Source organism: Somniosus microcephalus, unplaced genomic scaffold, assembly GCF_052327205.1.
Source record: "Somniosus microcephalus isolate GS21.2 unplaced genomic scaffold, FLI_Smic_1.0 unresolved_chr6, whole genome shotgun sequence".
NCBI lineage: Eukaryota > Metazoa > Chordata > Chondrichthyes > Squaliformes > Somniosidae > Somniosus > Somniosus microcephalus.
The window spans coordinates 39,674,541-39,692,538 of record NW_028225184.1 but is presented as its reverse complement, the minus strand read 5'-3'; positions in this window follow the sequence as shown (position 1 = coordinate 39,692,538).

Genomic DNA, 17,998 nt, shown 5'->3' with positions numbered 1-17,998 from the left:
CCCTTTGTAAATCCATGTTGACTCTGTCCTATCCTGTCCCCATTTGCTAAGTGCTCCGCTATTTCATCCTTAATGATGGACTCCAGCATTTTGCCCACAACTGATGTAAGGCTTACAGGTCTGTAATTACCTGCTTTTTCCCTACCCCCCTTTTTGAATAGTGGGGTAACGTTAGCTACCCTCCAATCCATCGGCACTGTTCCCGAGTCTAATGAATTCTGAAAAATCATCCTTAGTGCATCCGCTATCTCTAGGGCCACCTCCTTCAGTACCCTAGGATGCATGTTATCAGGCCCTGGGGATTTGTCCACCTTCAATCCCTTTAGCTTCCTTAACACCATATCCTTAGAGATATTGATTTGCGTCAGTTCCTCCTTTGCCAATGTCCCTATTTTTCCCGATATCCCAGGGAGGTTTTTTGTGTCTTCCTTCGTAAAGACTGACCCAAAGTATGCATTTAGTTGATCTGCCATTTCCTTATTTCCCATTATATATTCCCCCGTATCTGACTGCAATGGACCAACTTTGGTTTTCACCAGTCTTTTCCTTTTGATATATTTATAAAAGCTTTTGGAGTTAGTTTTTATATTTTCCGCCAGCTTGTTTTCGTAAGCTATTTTGCCCCTCTTGATCATGCCCTTTGCCCTCCTTTGCTCTATCTTAAACTGTTCCCAATCTTCCGCTCTGGCGCTTTTTTTGGCTATTTTATACGCCCTATCTTTGGATTTTATGCTGTCTCTAATTTCCCCTGTTATCCACGGTTGAGTCACCTTTTTAGATTTCCTTTTATGCCAGATTGGTATAAACAATTTTTGCAATTTTGTCATTCTATCTTTAAATGTTTGCCATTGTTTATCTACCTCCAGTCCTCTCAGGAACGTTGTCCAATCAGACCTACTCAGTTCCCGTCTCATGGCATCATAATTCCCCTTGTTTAAATTCAGGACCTTAGTCTCTGAGTCAATTTCTTCGCTCTCCATTTCGAGTGAGAAATCGATCATGTTATGATCGCTCTGACCCAAGGGTCCCCGTACAACAAGATTACTGATTAGTCCCTTCTCATTGCACAGTACCCAGTCCAATATAGCCTGTTCCCGAGTTGGTTCCTCGACATATTGATCCAGATAACCATCCCTTAAACACTCAAGGAATTCCTCCTCCTCATTATTTTTACTGATTAGGCTAGTCCAATCTATATGTAAGTTAAAGTCACCTATGATGACAGCTGTGCTCTTATTGCACGCTTCTCTAATTTCCCTCGTGATGCCCTCCCTAACCTCTATTTTACTATTTGGAGGCCTATATACCACTCCTATTAATGTTTTTCGCCCCTCGCTATTTCTTAGCTCCACCCATATAGATTCTGTATTAACTGAGTTAATATCCTTCCTTTCAATTTCATTTATCCCCTCTTTTACTAGCAATGCTACCCCTCCTCCCTTTCTTTTTTGTCGATCCTTCCTAAATACTGAATACCCCTGTATGTTAAGCTCCCAGCCCTGCTCACCCTGCAACCATGTTTCCGTAATCCCAATTAGATCATAATTATTAACCTCTATTTCCACAGCTAATTCATCTACCTTGTTCCTGATGCTTCTCGCATTAAGGTATAAAACCCTCAGGCTTTTTTTATGCTCACATTTTTTATGAATTAATTTGGCCCTTTGTTTTTTGTTCCTCACCCTTTTACCATTTATTTCTGTCTGCCTTTCACTTTCCTCTATTTCACTACATAGGTTTCTAGCCCCCTGCCATACTAGTTTAAATGCTCCCGAACTGCTTTATCAAAAATTACCCCGAGAACATCAGTTCCATCTCTGCACAGGTGTAGACCGTCCCTTTTGTATAGGTCACACCTACCACAAAACTGGTTCCAATGCCTCAAAAATTTAAAACCCTCCCTCTTACACCACTGCTCAAGCCACGTATTTAGCCTAACTATCCTGTTCTCTGTACTCTTACTAGCACGTGGCACTGGTAGTAATCCAGAGATTACTACCTTCGAGGTCCTACTTTTTAGCTTGGCTCCTAACTCCCTAAATTCTACTTGTAGGACCTCTTCCCTTTTTTTAGCTACGTCGTTGGTACGAGATGGAGCTGGGTGTCCTCGGCGTGCCTTTTATCCAGACGTTGTGTTTTCGGATGATATCGCTGATGAGCAGCAAGTAGATTATAATATGAGGGGACCAGAGGTAACGTTGTGGGAGCGGGCACAGAAGCCGTTGCTACGATTATATAGATACGAATAGAGCCAGGTGTGTGCTGTCCCACCAAGCTGGAAGACGCTGGAGAGGCGGTGGAGGTGGACTGTCTAAATGAAGGCAGCAGAGAGGTCGAAAAGGAAGAGGAGGGTTGGTTACCACAGTCACATAGAATGCAAATGCTGGCTTGGTAAGGGCGGTTTAGTACTGGGGCAGGGGGCGACACCTGATATGAAGGGTTACAAAATGGAATTCTGTGAAAGCTGGGCACGGACTTGGCAGGAGACAGCATGTTCCAGGGCGTGGTAAGGGAAGGGAAGTTGGAGATAGGGCGGTAGTTGACAAGGACAGAGGCTTCAAGGGTAGCTTTGGAGCAGTTGCTCGTGGCAGCGTGTTTGAAGGGGAGGGGTCAGTACATGAGGAGAGAGAACCGTTAACAATATAAGCTAAGATCGGGGCCAGTAAGTGAAGTTGGGTGGTCAGCAGTTTAGTGGAAATAGGTTCGAGTGAGCAGTAGGTGGGATTCCTATAGAAGTTTAACTCGGAGAGGACATCAATGGAAATACGAGAGAAATTGGAGAAAGTTGCGAGTTCAGAGATAGAGCAGATTGGAATCAACAGACTGTAAATGTTTTCCCATTTATCAGTGCAATAGCAACTTGAAAATTCACTCAAAATAACTGTAGTGTTGACGGTTTTATACTGACTCTGAGTGGAAACAAATCTCACTGATCTTTGCATCTCTTGCAGTTAACTTGATGGCGATTGTGATCCTGTCCCGAGGAAAGTGCGGTCTCTCCAAATGTATCGCTTGCTACCTGGTGGCCATGGCGACGGCTGATCTTCTGGTTGTTTGTTCGAATGTAATATTAGGGTGCATTGTTGAAATTTATTTCCCAGTTTCATTCTTGACGATTACCCCTGTGTGCTGTTTACATAGAGTTCTGATTTGGGCAGCCACGGCGGCCTCTGTCTGGTTCACAGTGGTTTTCACCTTTGATCGATTTGTGGCCATTTGTTGTCCGAAGCTGAAAACAAAGTATTGCACCGAAAAAACGGCATCTGTTGTTATCGGGGTGGTGAGTGCACTGGGTTGTTTAATAAACATTCCCTGGTACTTTGCATTTGACCCTGAATATATAATGGAGAACGTACCCCGGGGTTGTGTCTGGAAAGCAGCCTTTTTTACTGCACCCGTGTGGGCAGCATTTGACGTCTTTAATCTTACTTTAATACCTTGTGTCCCATTCGTTCTGATTATGTTGCTCAATGTTCTCACCGCTAGACACATTTTAATGTCCAGCCGAGTCCGCAGGGGACTCCGGGGCCTCAGCAATGGAGAGAATCACAAGGACCCAGAGATGGAGAACCGAAAGAAATCCATCATTTTGCTATTCAGTATATCGGGCAGTTTTATTTTGTTATGGACGACCATTGTTGTTTATTCTCTATCTCTCCATACAACCGTCATTCAGTATGATGATGTTAAAAGCATTGAATCAGTGGGATTCATGCTTCAGGTTCTCAATTGCTGCACCAACACATTTATTTATGTGCTGACCCAGGATAAATTCAGAGAGGAGCTAAAGAATGGGGTAAAATATCCAGTGCATTTCATTGCCAAATTATTTAAATACTAGAAATAGCTGATGGCTATCCACAAAATGTTTATTGGCCATTGCAACAAAGATCAAAACGTGTTTAATGGATCAATCGACATTGGTACAGCAGTTTAAGCAAAGTTCCAAATCGATGGTTGCTGTAATTTATTCTCCTTAACAAATTGTGTTATGTATCGTCACATGTATGATTATAATATTAAATGTTTTCCTGTTATTATCTGTGAAAATTAAAATAAACGCTGACTGATCATGCCCAGGTGATTATTAATGATACACGGGATGATTGATTGGGTGGATTTATGGCCAGCTGGAAGGATGATGCAGCATCGTGTATCATTGGAGCAATTGTTCCCATCAGAAGAGAACCGTCACACTTCAACACCTGAATCATCTGTAACTAACCAAATATAAATGTTACTTTAAATCAACGGGAAATCCACAGATTGTCTCTTCTCGGCTAAATTTACTTCAGCGGCTGATGTACTGCCTAAATAGACCTGAAAATCCTTCACTACCACTCAGTGTCACTCCCCCAGTAACCAGCCTGTTTCTCCTCAGAAAAGCTTCATTAAATATTAAGACCAGACAGTATTCGCACCCACTCAGCAGTGCACATCTGTGGGTGATGTCGCTGATGCTGCGACAGCTGAAAAAGCCAAGATAACAATTTTATTTCTGTAGTTAGGGCTACTGTGGGCACCGAATCCTAAATTTAAGCAATCTTAAATTCATGGGTAGCTCGAGGCAATCTGGAAACATATCGTCCAGTTTCCATTTTCTCTCCAATGTAAGGAGGCCCAAGAATGTCATGATTCAGCTCCATTGATTTTGCCCTTGTTATTTCCAGCAAGTTGTTCATGCGGGAATAATTTTACAGACCTTACCAGGCCAGCCAAATAAACTGGACACAAACATGGCCTGTAAGAGTGCCGTGTAAATAGCATGATTGACAATTGGAGCCACTTTCCTCTCACTGCATCAAACAATATCTGAAATTTACTGCCTTACGGCGTTCCACAATATCTTAGACACTTCATTCAGCAGCAATTCTTATTTTCCAAAGATCTGAACGCACTAAGAGGCAGTTGAAGGCTCTTGTGACAGATATTCTCTCACCAATGTATGATTTCACCCATTCAATGTAAGCGGTATGAAACCTTAGTTTTACCATGTATGGTTTTGGATCAGTTTCACTCGAGCAACTTTCTTCTAGCATGGGAAGTAGCCTACAAGCAAAGACAAGGAAAAATTAATCTCAACCCCCATGGGTTCTGCAGTAAATACTCACCCACCAAATAATATGCTCCTGCTCGCTCGATGAGGCAAGAGACCTGTGTTGAAAGTGCAAACAATAGGAGCTAAGAAGGAGACGCTCATAAACGTCCAATACCAGGTATCTCAGAACCATTACTTATAATGTACATGTAATAGTCGTTCAAATTATACTTAAAAATGCTGACGACTCAAAGTTGCTATTTTACATGAGGGAGCCAAATGCCTCACAACTCCGTTTTCTGTTTACAGGCGTAATCAGATCCAGTCGACCCATATGCATCTGTTCAAAACTATCACGTTTATAAATTTTTCGCTTACCATTATTGAGGATGAGATAACAGGGCATTTAGGAAATCATAATATGAGTAGGCAGAGACAACATGGTCTCTTGAAAGGGATATCGTGTTAAGCAAATTCATTGGAGTATATTGAGATGGAACTAGAAGGGTAGATGAAGAGGAAGCAGGTTATTTGGATGTAGAATATTTGGATTTCCAAAAAGCATTCGACAAGGTGCCACTTACAAAAATGGTTGTGTAAGATAAAGGCTTAATAGGTTGGTGTAAAATACTAGAATGTTTAGAGGATTGGTTAACGGGCAGAAAACAGAGAGCAGGGATAAACGTGTCATTTTGCGGTTGGCAGGCTCTAGTTAGTGGGGTGCCGCAAGGATTAGTGCTTGGACCACAAATATTTACAATCTGAAGGAACCGAATGTAAAGTATTCAATTTGATGATGAAGCAAAGCTGGTGGGAAAGTAAGTTGTGAGGGGGATACACAGATCCTGCAACAGAATATAGAGAGGTTTTGTGTTTTTACAATAAGATGTCAGATGCAGTAAAATGTGAGTAAATGTGAGGTTATGCACTTTGGTATAAAGAATAGAAAATTAGAATACCTTTTAACTGGTGACAAACTATTAAATGTTGAAGTTCATAGAGATTTTTGTGTTATCACACAGGAACCATAGAATATCAGCATTCAGGTGCAGCAACAATTAGGAAGGCAAATGGCATGTTTGCCTTTAGTGCAATGGGGTGGAGTACAAGAGTAAGGAAGTCTTACTACAATTGTACTAGAGGGCTTTTGTGAGACCTCACCTGGAGTACTCCGCACAGGGTTGGTCTATTTAATTGAGAAAGTGTATACTTGCCTTCGAGGTGCTGCAATGGCGGTTTAATAGATTGATCTATGCGATGGGAGGATTGTACTATGGGGAGAGCTGAGTAGATTGGGCCTAATCTCTGTGTGGCAAGATGGATGTGGCGATGCTACTGACGCGGAATTAGGTGAACATTGTTATAGAGTGACTATTGTGTATAACGCAGAACCTAGGATGAGAGAGGTGCTGAGGTTCATTGGCAGCTAACAACCAATGTAGGGATTGATATTGGTGGTTAGGATACAAAGTCTGAGGCTGCGACTAAAGATGATGCCTTTAGTCATGCCAATGTTTGTTTAGAGAAAATTATGGCTCATCCAAAACAGGATGTTGGAAATGTAGTCCGACATCAAAGGGGGGGTGTCCCGATAGAGGGGAGAGAGGATTAAAAAAGGTTTCGTCAACATACATGTAAAAGGTGATCACATATTTGGGAATGAAAGTTTCAATGGGAAGCAGGTAGATGAGGAAGAAGAGAGGGCTGGCATATTGAGAGATAGAAAATAAACAACAATGGGCATCCATAAAAATATAAAACTGCCGGATAAAATGAAGAGCAAAACGATGGATTTCTTTGGGTTGTCCATCTCTGGGTCTTTGTGAAACTGATTGCAGAGCGTCGAGCGGCAGAGGTAACACGTTAAAGAAAGTAAACACAACAAGAGACCAATCAAAATAGGTAAAGGAGCAAAGGGTAAAAGATGTAGATGTTGAAATGGATACAGAAACAACAGAGAAAAAAGAACAGAGAGAAAGAGCGAGAGAGGGAGAAATTACTGGGCAGACAAACTGAGAAGGCAGAAAGAGAAACCGGCAAAAGATGAGAGGGAGGAAAATAGAAAGAGAAAAATATAATGAGGAAAATTACACGGTGGAAAACCATGAACAGTAAAGGCACATGTATATAAATTAAAAAAACAGAACACATTCAGCACAATTTAAGAGAAAGATAGGAGTTTGTGAGCAAGAGAAAGGTGCGAGAAATTGTTGTACAAATGGGGACAGAAACTGAGAGAGGTCTAGGAAAGTTAAACAGGAATAATGCAGTCACACAGGGGATTTATCAGCTATCATTCCCATTAGTTGCTCCAGCACTACTTTTTTAATAATACGAATTTCCTTTAATTCCTCCTTCTCACTAGACACTTGGTCCTTTAGCATTTCTGGAAAGTTAACTGTGTCCTCTTCCATGAAGACAGTACCAAAGTATTTGTTTATTGCTCTGCCATTTCCCTGTTCCCCATTATAAATACTCCCGTTTCTGACTGTAAGTGATGTACATTTGTCTCCACTAATCTTTCTTTTTTTACATACTTGTAGAAGTTTTACAATCCGCTTTTAAGGTCCTTGCAAGTTTACTCCCATACTATATTTTTCCCCTCTTAATCAGTCTCTTGGCACATTTTTGCTGAACTCTAAACTGCTTCCAATCCTCTGGCTTGCTAGATTTTCTGGCAACTTTATATGACTTCACTTTGGATCTAATAGAATACTTAATTTCTTTTGTTAGCCATGGTTGTGCCTCTTTTCCTTTTGTGTTTTTGCACCAGAAAGGAATGTATAACTGCTGCAATGTCACTGTGTTTTGTTTGAGGGTCAGATGCAGTTGTAATGGCATTAATAGAGTCATACATAGAGTTACACAGCACAGAAAGAGGCCCTTCAGCCCATCATGTCTGCGCCGGTCATCAAGCCCTGTCTAGACTAATCCCATTTTCCAGCACTTTGTCTGTAGCCTTGTATGCTTTGGCGTTTCAAGTGCTCATCTAAACGCTTCTTGAATGTTGAGAGTTCCTGCCTCTACCACCCTTTCAGGCAGTGAGTTCCAGATTTCAACCAACCACTGGGTGAAACATTTTTCCTCAAACTCCCTCTAAATCTCCTGCCACTTACCCTAAATCTATGCCCCCTGGTTATCGACCACTCTAATAAGGGAAAAAGTTCATTTTTATCTACCCTATCTATGCCCCTCATAATTTTGTACGCATCAGCAGGTCCCACTCAGCCTTCTCTGCTCTAAGGAAAACAAAGCAAGCCTGTCCAGTGTCTCTTCAGAGCTGAAGATCTCCAGTCCAGGTAACATCCTGGTGAATCTCCTCTGCAACCTCTCCAACGCAGTCACATCCCTCCTACAGTGTGGCGACCAGAACTGCACGTAGTATTCCAGCTGTGGCTGAACCAGCGCTTTGTACAGCTCCATCATACCATCCTTGCTCTTATATTCTATGGCTCGGCAAATGAAGGCAACTATCACATATGCTTTTTTAAAAACCTTATCTACCTGTCCTGCTGCCTTCAGGGATCTATGTACATGCACACCAAGGTCCCTCTCATCCTCTTTTCTTACTAGGGTCCTACCATTCATTGTGTATTCCCATGCCTTGTTAGTACTCGCAAAATGCACCACCTCACACATTTCAGGAATACATTCCATTTGCCACTGTTCTGCCCATCTAACCAACCCGCCTATATCGTCCTGTAGCCTGAGGCTTAGAGTCATAGAGTCATAGAGTTATCCAGCGCAGAAAGAGGCCCTTCGGCCCACCGTGTCTGCGCCGTCCATCAAGACCTGTCCAATCTAATCCCATTTTCTAGCATTTGGTCCATAGCCTTGTATGCAATGACATTTCAAGTGCTCATCCAAATGCTTCTTGAATGTTGTGAGGGGTCCTGTGTCTACCGCCCTTTCAGGCAGTGAGTTCCAGACTCCAACCACACTCTGGGTGAAAAAGTTCCTCCTCAAATCCCATCTAAACCTCCTGCCCCTTACCTTGAATCTATGCACCCTTGTTATTGCCCCCCCACTTATTGGAAAAGTTCCTCTTTATCTACCCTATCTATGCCCCTCATCATTTTGTACACCTCAATCAGCTCCCCCCTCAGCCTTCTTTGCTCCAAGGAAAACAACCCCAGCCTGTTTAGTCTTTCTTCATAGCTGAGGCGCTCCATCCCAGGTAACATCCTGGTGAATCTTCTATGCACCCTCTCCAAAGCAATCACATCCTTCCTATAGTGAGGTGACCAGAACTGCACACAGTACTCCAGCTGTTGCCTTACCAGTGTTTTGTACAGCTCCATCATAACCTCCCTGCTCTTCTTTTCTATGCCTCGGCTAATGAAGGCAAGTATCCCATATGCCTTTTTAACCACCTTATCTACCTGATCCGCTGCCTTCAGGGATCTATGTACATGTACGCCAAGGTCCCTCTGTCCCTCTGTACTTCCTAGGGTCCTACCACTCATTGTGTAGTCCCTTGCCTTATTTGTCCGTCCAAAATGCATCACCTCGCACTTTTCAGAGTTAAATTCCATTTGCCACTTTTCCGCCCATCTGACCAACCCATTTATATCATCCTGTAGCCTGAGGCTTTCCTCCTCGCAATTTACCACCCCACCAATTTTCGTCTGTTCTGCGAACTTACTGATCATACCTTTTACATTCTGGGACTGGGTACGCTTCTGCAGCTAGTCTGAGCTGGCACGGGCTTAATGCTTTCTCAAAAGGGTGGAGTGCTTGCAAGTGCTTGTTGCTGATCCAGGACGAGACCAAACCTTGTTTTAAATCCTCAAGATTACTGCGGCCCTCACCCAGTAACCACGCCCCGTATAGCACACAGGCCTCGTATTGCGCAGCTTGATCGGACGCATTCCGATCCTCCTTAATGAGCGCATTTACCGTTCTCGCGTGTTTCTCCAGCTCAGCTATTATTTCCTTAAAGTGAAGTGTCATGGCCTGATCCTCATGAACTTCAGAACCGACTACCTTATTTTCGTCCGTCAGTATGTTTCTTAACTGGGCTTTTAAACCGTTGATGTGTGTCTGCAGCTCCACGTTATCTAGAGCATTGACGACAGATGTCCCGGTATTAAAAGCAGTGAATATGTCATTTACTGTACCCCTTCTTTGCCTCCCGACTTGATCCCAAACTTCTGATGGTGTGGTGTATAATTTGTCTTTGTCGATGTCGGCAAAGTCAAATTCGTAAAACTGTCTAAACATTCGGGTTAACAGGACCTGGTATAATTGTTCTGTTACTTTGGGACACCACTCCGGCAATCGTACCTCAGTGAGATTTAAAATCACTGAGGCCACCGCGTAATGTACCCCTTGGTACAGCACCTGGCCGGTGGGTACCAATACTAAAACGTTCCCGGGTCCCTTGGTGGTGGTTGGGCACCCTTCTTTCTGGGCTAGTGCTACCGGAAGCGTGGGCAGGGGCTTGCGTGGGCGGGTGATGAGTTCGGTGGCGTTTACCGGAATAGGGGAGTATGGGGCTCCGCACCCTCGAGTGCTGACATCCCATCTCATCCCCTTTCCTTCATCCTGCCACTGCCTCTGGAAGAAGATGGATACGCCCTTGGGGCAAACGTGCCTCGAGCCCCACATATAGACATATATTCCTTCATCTGGTTCCCACTATTTGTCCCAACACACACGTAATTGTCCGTGAGTCACCATAATAGTCCGATGGCTATTATTACCCAGTCGCTCCCACTCGACCGTAGAATTTCTCATGTCCTTTCCCAGCTTTCGCAGCCACCACCATCGCCTTAGTGGTACGTTCCCATTACACACCAAACAGATCCTCTTTCCCACGGTAAGTCTGACTCTGGGTGCAATGATCCTCACCCGAGGGCACGTTAACGAAGTCTCTTGGTTGGCAAAACCGAAATTGCTGGAGTATTCCATGGAATTCGTTCCCAGACTACCTGGCCATCTCCCTTGGTGGAAGTAGGTGGCGGTTTCCTCAACCTCTCGCTCCCCTGTCCCATCCGTTGCGATGGGCACCGTGTCCCCGGAGCACCCGAAGATGATGATGTCCTTGGTGCGGCCTCGGTAGGCCCACCCGCACCCGATCGCCACGAACACGATGAGAATCTTTTTCATCATATCCCAGGTTTCTGTAACCAATAAAATGATGTAGCCGGGCTCCCAATAGGTGCTGGCCTAATTAAATGGATGCGCGGGTTCCTGGACCCCGCTCCCAAACAAACACACATACCGGGCAGACTTCAAAATTGTACTCTTAACATTGCTTAACACCGCAACCTACATATTCCTTAAACTATCACCATAATTACCTAACTTAACTTTCGTACAGTGCCGCCCTCCGCGGGGCGGCTTTCCTAATCCCTGTGAGGGCTGTCACGCGCCACACCCTGCGGTGGGGCTGCACTGGCCCTCGGCTTTGATCCCCCGCAGCCTGTCGCTGTTGAACGGGAACCATGCCTTCCTGGGGCTGCTCTAAACCGTGGCTGGGAAATATGGGGAGAACCTGGCCAAAACTTTCTGGGCTGGGGCGCTCGAGCCGACCTACGAGGGGCTGCTTTGGGTTGGGCTCCCGGGGCTGATGGACCGGGGGTCGGGACTTTCACCGTCACAGCCTGTGGCTCCTCCACAGCTGCCGTCTCCAGCTCCCCTCCCTCAGGCTCCGCCCCCCCGGCGTCGGGATCTGTGGCTTCTGACTCCACGTCACCTGTCCCTACAGGTAGTGAGTCTCCGCCCCCATTCCCTACCTCCCCCAAGCTTGAGTCGAGGGCGGGATCGTCGTCCTCTGACTCCTCCTCCTCCGTGATTGGGTCTAAGGCGAGGTCGAGCTGTTCGGGCTCTTCCTCGTCCGAATCCCATTCAAAAGGGGAGACCTCCCACTCCAATGGGATGGCCTCTCCCTTCACGCAGGCTACTATTCCAGCCTGTGTGGTCTGTGACTCTGTTACCGGCTGAGGATCTTTGTTCTCAGACCTGGTCCCATTTGATGGCCCTTGTGCACCCGGTTTAAACCGTTTACACTGGTTAATGTGAAACCATTTGGTACGTCGGGACACCTTCACTGCATAAACCATGGGGCTGGCCTTGCCCACAATGCTGTAAGGCCCCATGTACAATGGTTCAAAACATCCCTACCCTGTCGTAGTTTCGGACCATGACCTGGTCTCCGACTACCCACTCTTGTTGCTTACGAGGTTCCAGTAACAGTCTATTTCCCTGGTGCTGTCTTCCCATGTTCCCAGCCACCTGCCCATAAATCTGTTTCAGGCGCTCCAAAAGGGTTTGGACGAATTTGTCTCGTTTCACCTCTCGGAGCTGGTCCTCAGTGAGCACCGGGGCTAGTACATGGGTGGGGGTTCGCATGATCCTTCCAGTCATTAATTCGTGCGGGGAATACCCCGTACTTTTGGACTGGCTGGCTCGGAGCCCCATGAGGACTAAAGGCAGGACCTCCGCCCATTTCTGGGGCGAGCCCATTGTCTCTTTCCTCAGCTTTTCCTTGAGGGTCCGATTCATGCATTCAACAATCCCGGATGACTGGGGATTGTATGCTACGTGCCACCTCCCCTCAATGCCCAAGAGCATGAGGGCGTTCTGCATTACTTGACCAGTGAACTAACTCCCTTGATCGGACTCTACAAAACGGGGGAATCCCCACCGTGAGAACACTTCCCGAATCAAGATCTTAGCAGTACCCAGTGCCGTAGCTGTTCTGCGCGGGAAAGCTTCTATCCATTTGGTGAACACATCTACCAGGACAAGGCAGTAATTATAGCATCCCTGGGCGGCGGGCAGGGGCCCTATGTCGTCGACCTGAATCGACTGCCATGGTCCCTCTACCCTCCTGATGTGCCCCATGGGCACCTTCCTTTTGTGGGGGTCTGGGTTGTTTGCAGCACACACAAGACAGCTTCTGCAGAATTCGCGGATATCGTCCTGAAGTCCCGGCCACCGTCCCGCCTGCTCTACCCGTTGCCAGGTGACCTCAGGCCCGGGGTGTCCCGCTCCTGGTCCCTCGTGGGCCAGTTGCAGGAATTCCCTCCAGTGCTGCTGCGGCACAACCCACTGCTCCTCTCGGAGCAGCATGCCTTCTTTGACTGTGAGGGCTGCCGTACTGTACGGACCATCTACCTGCTTGCCTTCTGTGATGGCTTTTAGGACTGTTTTTAGGGCGGGATCCAGGGTTTGGACGGTCTTTAGGTCTGGGGGCGGTGTCACCCTTGTGTTCCCTGGAATTCCCTCCCTGCCTTGGATCACCGCCATGGGTCCGGGTCCATAGGGGTCCCAGAGAATGCCATTGCGGGCACCCTCCCTGGCTAGCGCATCCGCCTGCTGGTTGCCCTGACTGCGGGGTTCTGTGGTGGAATGAGCCTTCACCTTATGGATGAACACCTCCCCTTCCTCTCCCACAGCTGCCAGGACCTTTTCCAGCAAGGGCTTAACTGTTAAAGGCCGCCCGTCCGCGGAGGTGTACCCGCGTCGGGACCAGATGGCGAGGCACTCTGTACACGAATTGCAGGTGAACATGCTGTCTGAGCAAATCGTGCATGGGGTTGGGAAAATCTCGGGGTGGGTAACCACGTAAGCCACCGCGGACAGTTCAGCCTGCTGTGCGCTCATAGTGCTGGGGAGCTTAATCGCCAGGGCAATGTTTGCTGCAGGGTCATAAACTCCACACCCTGTGAGTCGTTTGCCAGCAGATACAGTGCTAGAACCGTCTACGTAGATTTTGCGGCCTGTGGGGTGTATCCCGGCCCGTAAACCTATGATGACCTCCCATACCCCCTCTATGGAACACCGATGGGCTGTTCCGGGATATGCCATGTTGGCTGCGAGCCGTGGCGCGCAAAGGCCTTTAACTTTGAGATCCATCTGGGAAAGGAGGAGGGTCCAGCGCGCAATCCGAGCGCTGCTTACTGTCCCATCCTTAATCCTTCCATCCAGAAGCATCTTTGTGGGGGTGTGATGTGTGAGGAGCGTGATGGGAGAGGTTCCTGTGAAGATCACTGATCTGTTCACAGCCCAATGCGTGGCCAGGAGATGCCGTTCGCAATTGGTGAAACTCCTCTCTACATCCGTGAGCACCCTGGAGGAAGAAACTACTGGTCTCAGCTTGCCGTGCCGCTCCTGGAGAAAAACTGCGCTCAGGCTGTCCCCACTAGCGGCTACCTCCTGGAAGAACTCCTCTCCCCCATCTATGGCCCCTAGGGCTGGCGCGTCTGCAGATCTCTTTTCAACTTCTCGAATGCTGCCTGGCACCCCTCATCCCAAGACCACTCGACTCCCTTGTGTAAGAGTCGAAGTAGCGGGGCTGCCGTGGTAGCATAGTCCTCGATGAAATCTCTGCAGTACCCGGTCAATCCCAAAAAGGACCTTACACCCGTTACTGTGTTGGGGATCGGCAGATCTTGTATTGATTCCCTTCTGGCCTTATCTATGGCTCTCTCCCCAGTGCGGATGGCCAGACCCAGGAATTTACTTCCTGCTGGCCGATCTGGGCTTTCTTCAGGTTTACTTTGAAACCCTTCCTTTGTTACAATCCCAACAATTCGGCTAATAGTGGGCCGTGCTCCTCCCTTGTGTCCGTGAACAGGAGTAGGTCGTCCACATACTGTACTATCTAGTTGGGCTGGCTAAACTCTTTTAAACTCCCCGCCATGCACTGATGGAAAATGCTGGGGCTGTTGTGAAAACCCTTTGGTAAGCAGTTCCAAGTGTACTGTTGCCCTTTGAAAGTAAAGGCAAACTTGTACTGATCCTCCCGCCACAGCGGAATGGACCAGAAACTGTTCGAGATGTCCAGCACCGTGAACGTGGTCGCCGATGCTGGAATACTCCCTATTAGGTCTGCAACTGCTGCTACCGTGGGCGCGCAGGCTGGGATGTTACTATTGAGGACTCTGTAGTCCACCGTGGCTCTCCACGAATTGTCCGGCTTCTTTACCGGCCATAATGGGGAGTTCACGTGAGTGGCTATTGTTCTCAATACGCCCTGCTGCACCAATGAAGATATTGCCGTCTCCATGTCGGGTTCTGCCTCCTTGGGGAAATTATACTGCTTTTGGGGTCGGATCATGGGGTCCCCGTCTGCGCTGACTTCAAAACCAGTGACTCTCCCACAGTCGTGCTTGTGGGTGGCAAACGCGGTCAGATTTTCTGACACGCACGCCTGCAAGCCCGTTGGGACGTTCGCTACCATGAGCTCGAGATCGTAACCTCCTGACGGCTTCATGGTGCAGAGTGCCCCCTTTTCTTCCTTCCCTGGGATTACGACTACCTTACCTAAACCGCTCTCGGCTCCCCAGAGACAGTGATTTCTCAGGTCCACGAGGATCCCGTGTTCCACCAAGAAATCAGCCCCGAGGATGCCTTTTCCAGCCCCCTCACTCCACTTCAATAGGATGCACGTCCATGTGGTGTGGAGTGCTCCCAACTGAATGGAGAGCGGGAGGGAGTACGCGCCAGCCTGTTCTTTGCCTGTGAAGCCCGCTACTAAGTATGGAGCCTGGGCGGACAGAGGTGAGGCAAAAGGTTTATCTCTGTGGATCACGGTACATGAAGTTCCCGTATTCAACAGGTAACTATCCCTTTGTCTTTCCACCTCCATCTCCACCACAGGTCTTCTCCAGGCGTCATAGCGGAGCGGACACAAGTAGACGGGCGGCGTAGGCGTCAGTCATTTAGGTGTTTCGGTTGGGGTCTCGGGAGTGATAGGGCTGTTGGCGACCGCTACCTTCCCCTGCCAGGTCATCAGAGACCGCATAGTCTGTATGATTGACTCAATTGCAGCGGGATCCACAACCTCACCACCCCCTATGGTTGGGGCAGGGGCTACGGTTGGGTTCTGGACTGGTGCAGGGGCAGCGGTCTGGGCTTGGGCTTGGACGGGTGTTGGGACAATGATCTGGCCGTGGGCTAGGACTTGGGCTTGGGCTCGGGCTTGGGCTACGGCGAATGCTCTCTCTCTCTTATCCTTCCATGGATTCCTACAGTCCTTGCGCCAATGACCCTCCGTCCCACACCCGTAACAACTGCTGTTGGCTTGGGGAGGGCGATTTCCCTCCTGATGCCATTCCTTTTTAGCAGAAGCTGCGGGCCTCACCTCATGCACCTTTCCTTTTACAACAAGCGTTTTCTTACCCTTGTTGTTCCTGTAACTGATCGTGAGCTGATCAAGTACTAGTTCGTGCATGGAGCGGGCGTTAGTGGGGTCAAACAATGCTTTGGCCTGCTCCCTCACTACTGGCAAGCAACTTGCTACCAGGCACCGAAGCCAATGAGCCCTTTGTTCATTAATTAGCGCGTTCTGTTCCAGTCCTCCCGGGCAGCTGCGCCGATACACGGGCCACAACCTTCCGGCGAAAACCCGTGGGCGTTCTCCCTCTAGCTGCACTGTCTTTTCTAAACGGAGGAACGGAGTTCCGTCCCCCTCTCCAATAATCTCCAGGATCTCATCCCATAGCAACTCATAGTCCCTGTGCCCTCTCTTGCTCTCGTCAGGGAGTCACTGGAGGAGCGAGCTGTCCAGGGAGAACAGCAGCATTTTAGACTGTTCAACCCCGTCGCAGTCATTGACTGCTGCGGTCTGCTCCACGTCCCTGAAATGCATGGAGGGATCTCCTGTCTCGGAGAGTTTTGGGATGTGACTTATCATTTCCCTTAGCTGTCGTGCGCTATGGGGCATTATGATCTGACTCTGAAGGGGTCCGTCGTCGCCATTGTCTTCAATCGGACCGAGCCTCCGGTGTCTGGTTGGACACATCGGCGCCGGCCCTGACTCTACTATCTGGTGTTGCTCTACCTCCGGAATCTCTTCCTCTACCATCTCCATCTCCTTCTCCGGAGTCCAAGACTCATCATAAGCAGGAGGCGCAGAGGGTTCGGGGGTTTGTTCCCGAACTATCTCTTGTAGAATCATTCTTTTGGATTCCTTGGCTAGCAATAGCTGGCTCGCTGGAGGATTTATGAGACACACCAAACCGTTTGCCTTGGCTAGGGCCATTCTCAGGTCCTCTTGCTCCCGGCGGCAAGCGCTGTGGTCGGTGCTCTCAGATCTATCATCCATGGCCATCTTGTATGCTGCCCTGGCTCCCAGAAGTTTTTCCTCTTGGGCCTCTATTTGCTTAGCTGGACGGAAACACCTGTCTCTCAACTACCTTCACTGGCCTTGGCCTCAATGACCTGACATTTTATATACTCTACTCGTGTTTCATGGCAGCGAATTATGGAGTGGCGTTACTGATTCAGCGCGTTAAGCGATTCAATCAGTTTTTGACCTCCCGCAACCTTTTCCTCTACGTCTGTAAGCAACCCTTTTATCTGGGCTGTCTGTGCTGCAACGACCTGGTCCAAAAGCTGGACTTGCTTCTTGTAGCACATCAGCCAGACCGCCTTTTCTACAGATTTCTTATGCTCTTTACCCGCTGTCCACTTGATGGCTGCGTCTAGCGGGCGCCTATCCCTTAATAGGTCAGATGTCCATTGTTTTGTGAGGTTGACTTTTCCAAAAACATAATCTGCTATTCTTTCATCCATCACATTTCGTTTATTCAGACCTTGATCTAACACACTACTTTCCTGCTGCCAAGGTCCTGCCACGGTCGCCATTTCTGTAGGGGGTTTCTCTTGCTCGTTCTGGTCTCCTGCCAGGCTTCGTGCAATAATTACCCTTGAGTTGTTCGACCCACTCCCCCTACGGTTCTAGACCTTGGACTTAGATGCAGAGAACAGTAGTGCAGAGAAAGGACTCAATAGACCAGGTTGAATAGCACGAAATGGATGCTTTTATTTTTAAACAGTTTGAAGCATTACAAAATACATATCATAGGCACAGATTAAAGTAACTACAATCATGCACAAATTTATGAACTTGACTCTATGGAAATGGGGAACACACGGCACATCGTAAAAGGGAAAACACATTACGATTACCCTTAACTCCCTCCCCTATACCTGAACTCAGTTTCG